Raw genomic sequence first — 6,000 nt, forward strand, 5'->3', positions numbered from 1 at the left:
CTGCATCGTTAATATCGAAACAAATAAAAAGGCATCACTTACCCCGGTCTCTGCATCAGCAAGCGGTATGATGCACACAACAAAGCAGTTACATGTTCCTTGTATGCTGCTGGTTCAGCTCTTTTTTGAAGATTATCCAGGTTCAGATCGTTATATATGCTATATTGATTGGTATATTTTTTGTTTCAGTATTACAATAACTCAATGAGCCTATCACAATTCATATAGGACGGCAGGGGAGATTCCTAATAAACTACGTTGTTACGACTGCGCGCATCAGCTACTACATACTCTACCATGAGTTTTCACTGCCTAACGAACTCATGGTAGAACTATCACCGGCCCCTTCCATTTATCCATGTGATATCTTAATTATCCGGTGAGATTAAGACCTGAGACCAATCTGGATCTCAGTATTATGTAATTGAAAGACCGATCGAGGGCCTTGTTTGCATCGTCTATATATGTCAACATTATTGATGCCGGATCTCTGTTTAGCTGACCAAACAATCATTCAGTACAGTGACAGTCCAAAATCAACAAATTACGGGCATTGTTTTCGTCACCGGTGCCCATTATTGTTATTTAATTTGCAAGTCTTATAAGTAGTTATACGATTACCATCTTAATTCATCCCTAAGCTACTGAAAAAGTCAGCATTCATCCCGGTTGCATTAGTACCGGGTCTAACAGCTAGTTCCCTAGGAGCCTCCCGTGACCCCTTTAGTACCGGCTGAGGGCTCCAACCGGTACTAAAGGTCACCCATTGGTACTGGGTGAAGTCTTCACCCGGTACTAATGTGCCTGAGGGACTTTACCGGGTGGAGGCTCCACCCGGTACTAAATGGTGACCTCCTATAAATCAGTTGTCTTCTTCCTCCTGTCCGAACCATTTCCTCCAGCTCGGGCTTCATCCATTCACGTGAAATAGCGGAGGTGCACCATAGGGGAGATGCTGCTGGATTTTTGACCATTCCATGGGGATTTCGCTCATTCAATTGTTCTAAAGGTTAAAAACTTCATCCTCCCTTGGTACGTGGTTAGTATAGCAAGTTTTATGCTTTAGAGCTAGAGTAATTTGTGATTTTTAGAATAAGGTACAATGGAGAAAATTTTCATTTATATGCATGTGTTATTTAGAGCTCATATTTGTGTTTTTTAGAATAAGCTACAATTTTTTTTGATGCTATATTTCATATTAGTCAAAGAAGTTGATACGAGGTTTAGAGGAATAATTTCATAGTTTGGTCCTTTACAAATATAATTTATTCATATTTTAGTCATTTGCAAATATGAGAGAGATAAGTTGTGGTACATAGAGATAATAAGATGAAATATAGGTATGTAATTAGTTATTTTTTAGAAGAAGCTACAATGTAGAAATTTTTCATTTATATGTTATGTTTGAGCTAAATAAATTGCGGGAAAAAATATAATTTGTTCATAGTTTAGTCATTTGCAACTATGAGGTAAATAAATTGTGGTACATATAGATGGCTATTGTTGCTAGAGGTAGTGGTGATGGTGGGGCGATCGTCGTTCCTCTCACGGCAAGAGGAAAACCATAGTTGGCCCTCATGATAAGCCGAAGAAAATGAGCACGTGGGAGAGAGTAATGCTTCGTTATTTGGAAAGATGTCACGAAGATGCTGTTGCGGCGGGTCAGGAACCTCCTTTTGGTGGTCGTTATGCTCCACCCCCAGTCCCGTGGGGTTTCATGTCCACTGAGTACTACTATCGCAAGAGGTACAAAATAAACCACAAGATAAGGCTGGTGTCGCGGTAGATCCTCAGTACCCGCAAGGAAGGAAGAAGACGGACTCTTACTAGGATGCCTCTGTAATCCTACTAGGACTCGTACCATGTAATCCTAATGGGACTTTTACCTTCTAACCAACTAATAATCCTGATCCCGGAGTATATAAAGGAGGGCAGGGGTCCCTAGATTGGTAGGTGAAGACCTTCTAGAATCACAATAGAGGACTAAATCTTTAACACCAAACAACACCCCAAACAGGATGTAGGGTATTACGCTACTCTGGCGGCCTGAACCTATATAAATCTGTATCTTGTGTCCTCGCTTTTAGCTTCAAGTTCCAGGTCCGATGATTCCCTACCCACCAATCTACTACCTCGCGATACCGCTTGGTAGGTTGCCGGGTATAAAACACCGGCATCTGGCGCGCCAGATAGGGGTGATCGTCGAGATCATGGAGCGAGCTTGAAGGACCTCATCATCAAGATCAATCTACTTAACAAGAAGCAAGTCGCCGAGTCGGAGTTCCAAGCAGACAAATCTACACCAAGATAGAATCGATGCGCTCCGCGTTCTAGTCGAAGGCTGAGTTGGTTTTCATCGCAGGTTGCTGCATAAGGCTTGTCGATCAAGGTACATGCAAATCCAATTCGAGTTGGGAAATCAAGCAGACCGAGGGACCCACGCTATAATTCCCAAGATGACAAAGATATGTTATAGTCACGCGCGGATTTAGGTAAATAATCAGCTCCAACTACTCTCCGTGAAAAGCAATTTTGTGGGATTTGTACTACACGCACATGGAAGGCTACCACAATACCTCAAAATCATAGCCTAACGTACATAGAAGATGTACGCGAGCACTGCTACCCGATGTCCGGCCGCATCAAGTCACCGATGACTACTTCGACTACTCGTCTCGACTAGAAAACTAGTTGATGATGTGTTCCATGTGATCAACAACTAGTCGGAATCAACTCCGGCTAGTTGGCCTCATCAACAATCGACACAGCTTCATCGACAATCGTCCACAAATCAACCTAAGTCACTTTTCTAATTATTTTATATAATTTTTCTAGCTTGTTTGCCACATGCAGGGTAACGCGCCGAGTACTTATTTGTGTACGCCTCTCGATGGTAATTAACTTCCAGAGCTACACTTCACTGACTATTCTTGGGGTACATTGACCGACAACCATGGGCTTGGTACACCGAATTACGGCACTGAGTTTCGAAAGCTCCACCACAGTCTTGGTACACCGAATTAGGAGGCTCTGCCACGAAGTTTGGTGCACTGAGTGCTGGAGGCTCACAGCGGCTACACCCTAAGGAGGCACAAATCCTACGCGCAACAACATGCGCTCTTCTCGCCAAAAGTCAAAAAAGTCTCAACGTCTACTTTAAGTGCAATTGTGTAGTCTTTTTTCGCAATGCCGACTAAATCTTCTCTTAGCGGTCGCCAATATTCTCGATCAGAACATGCCTCAATTCGTGAAAGCCTCGGATCTTCTGTCATACCTAAACGCTAGGACGCGAGATAAAGATCTCCGTAGCAGCAGTGTCAGTACGCGTACACAAGATAAAGATCTCACACGTAGTGGCAATAGCTAAATAGGGACTGAGAGCCTAAACGTAATATGCTAACTACTTGGGAAAAATATGACCGAAATAAGAGCATGACACATAATATTTATATTATATTCATCACTGAATAAGTTTCGGTCATGTATGCATCTCTTTTTGCAGGTCAAGCTTCGGCGACGACTCTCCAGGACGCTCAGCGTACCTATGATGGCTCCGCTAGCTCCCAGGCTCGAGGGCTAAGCGCCAATTACTACTCGGAATATCTCCAGTGGCTCAACTAACTTCCAAGCTTGGGGGCTAAGCACCAACAACTACTCGACATGGCTTCTACGGCTCACCTGGCTCGTAAGCTCGGGGGCAGGACGTCGCAATACAACTCGGATGATGACTTGCATGAAGATTAAGGACCCTTGGATTGATTATTTAATCATTCCAAGGCTCGGGGGACGCCGCAATACAACTTGGATGATGACTTGCATGAAGATTAAAGACCCTTGGATTGATTATTTAATCATTCCAAGGCTCGGGGGCTGATAAGCTACACCCAACAGTTGATTTTGTTTCAAAACGAAGAAAGAAGATTCAAGATTTTACTGACCCTCAGCCTGATTCTTCGATTCAACCTAAGACTCGAGGGCTACTCCATGTGGAGTGCAACTTCCACCGTCCTCCATATCACATTCCAAAGATGGAGATTACAAAATCAAGATGATTAATGGTTTGAGCACACCATGGCCTCATGGCAGCTTTGAGGAATTTTGAAGGTTCAGCTAGACAAAATACTCGAGAAGCACTAAACTACTCGGCGAGGATCTAAAAAGTACTCGAAGACTGCTGCATTCGACTATGAAGCGCTCGGGGGCTTGTTGGGGATAGATCCCCAGTACTCGTAAGAAAGTAAGAAGATGGACTCTTATTAGGATTCCCCTATAATCCTACTAGGACTCATACCTTGTAATCCTACTAGGACTCCTCCTTGTAACCGACTAGTAATCCCGCTCCCTGGAGTATATAAAGGAGAGCAGTGGTCCCTAGATCGATAGGTGAAGATCTCATAGAACCACAACAGAGGACCAAATCCTCAAGCCTAAACCAAGGCAAAATAACATCCAAGCGCAAGGCGCAATATACAACACCCTAAACAGGACATAGGGTATTACGCTACTTTGGCGACCCGAACCTGTATAAATATGTGTCTTGTGTTCTCACTTTTACCTTCGAGCTACAGGTCCGACGATCCCCCATCAACCAATCTACTACCTCGAGATACCCCCTGGTAGGTTGCCGGGTATAAAACACCGATAGTCAAGTAGCACTAAATAGGATAACTTTTGAGAGGAGTGCCGTGGAGGCCTGCCTACATCAGCTTAAGGATCATGGGTACTTCGTGCCAGACTTGTCATATTTTTGAATAAAGCAGCTTGAGAAGGGAAAAAGCAATGTGATTGTGACTACTGAGAGACTTTGTCGGCTTAATCAATATGACATGGTATGGAACATTATTTTATCATTCTTTTAACTTTAGTTATGTTACATCTTTTAATTTTCATCACGTTATTATCATCTTTTAGAATCTCTTTGGTACTACCAATGTGGCAATGAGCTTTCGTGCGATTCTGCCTAATATCTTGGATGTGTTGGATTTGACTTACATGAGTGGAAATCCGATATTCACCAGAGATTGGACGTTCCAGGCTCATCTCAGTTCCTACATGCCACAATAGTTGACCTCTCCATTGTTCGAGATTTATGGTAGTGTATGTGACTGTCCATGTGAAGTGAAGGAAAGTGCACTTATCCGTGCTCTAACTTATTTTGATGAAGTTCTAGGCTGGACGATTGAAGACCTTAACTATATTCCATATCTAAGGAAGTGAAGCAGGGTAGTATGAAATATGTAACTTGCATGGATGTACCCCTACCCTTTCCTTATGGATTTGAACTTATTCATTCTCTCTAAGAACTTAAGTGTTGATGTATATATTTCATTGCATATACAATCTTCTTTGAGTGACTTGGATTTGAATGGGTTGATACTTGTGAGACTTGGATTTGAATGGGTTGATATATTAACGTAATATTATTAGTAAAAGCTCCATCAGATACGAATACGAATTATAAAACAAAAGGAAAACGAAAGGGCAAAAGAAAGAAAAGGAATAATACCGGTACTAAAGTGCCACGCGCAATAGCGTAATGTAGCCGCAGTTTAGTACCGGTTGGTTTCACCGACCGGTACTAGTGATGCTGAATGAGTGCCCGGTACTAAAGGTAAAGGTCGATCGTCCAACAGTGAAGGCACGTAAGTGTGCATCGATATGACTGATTACTCACAAAATGGAGGTGATGCTTGGGATCGACTAGCAGGCCTGCTCATTGGAAGCAGAGTAGCTAGCTGGCTGGTGATGATGCACGGCTGGGCGTCAGCAGAATTGGGCCTTGTCGTCCATGAACAAATCAAGCTATCATCCATTGCTCGGTATCTTGACGACACACGCCACATAACCCGACTAGTACATGTAGTATAAATACAAGGCCAGCCAGCAACAGCTATAGGTAGCTAGCTTGCTTATGATCGATCGATCGACTTGCTGCTGAAGTGCTGATCGAGCATACCTAGCTAGATAGCCGTCTCCTTCCTTCACTGTCGTCGTTTCTCC

This window comes from Setaria italica, chromosome V (assembly GCF_000263155.2).
Source record: "Setaria italica strain Yugu1 chromosome V, Setaria_italica_v2.0, whole genome shotgun sequence".
Lineage (NCBI taxonomy): Eukaryota > Viridiplantae > Streptophyta > Magnoliopsida > Poales > Poaceae > Setaria > Setaria italica.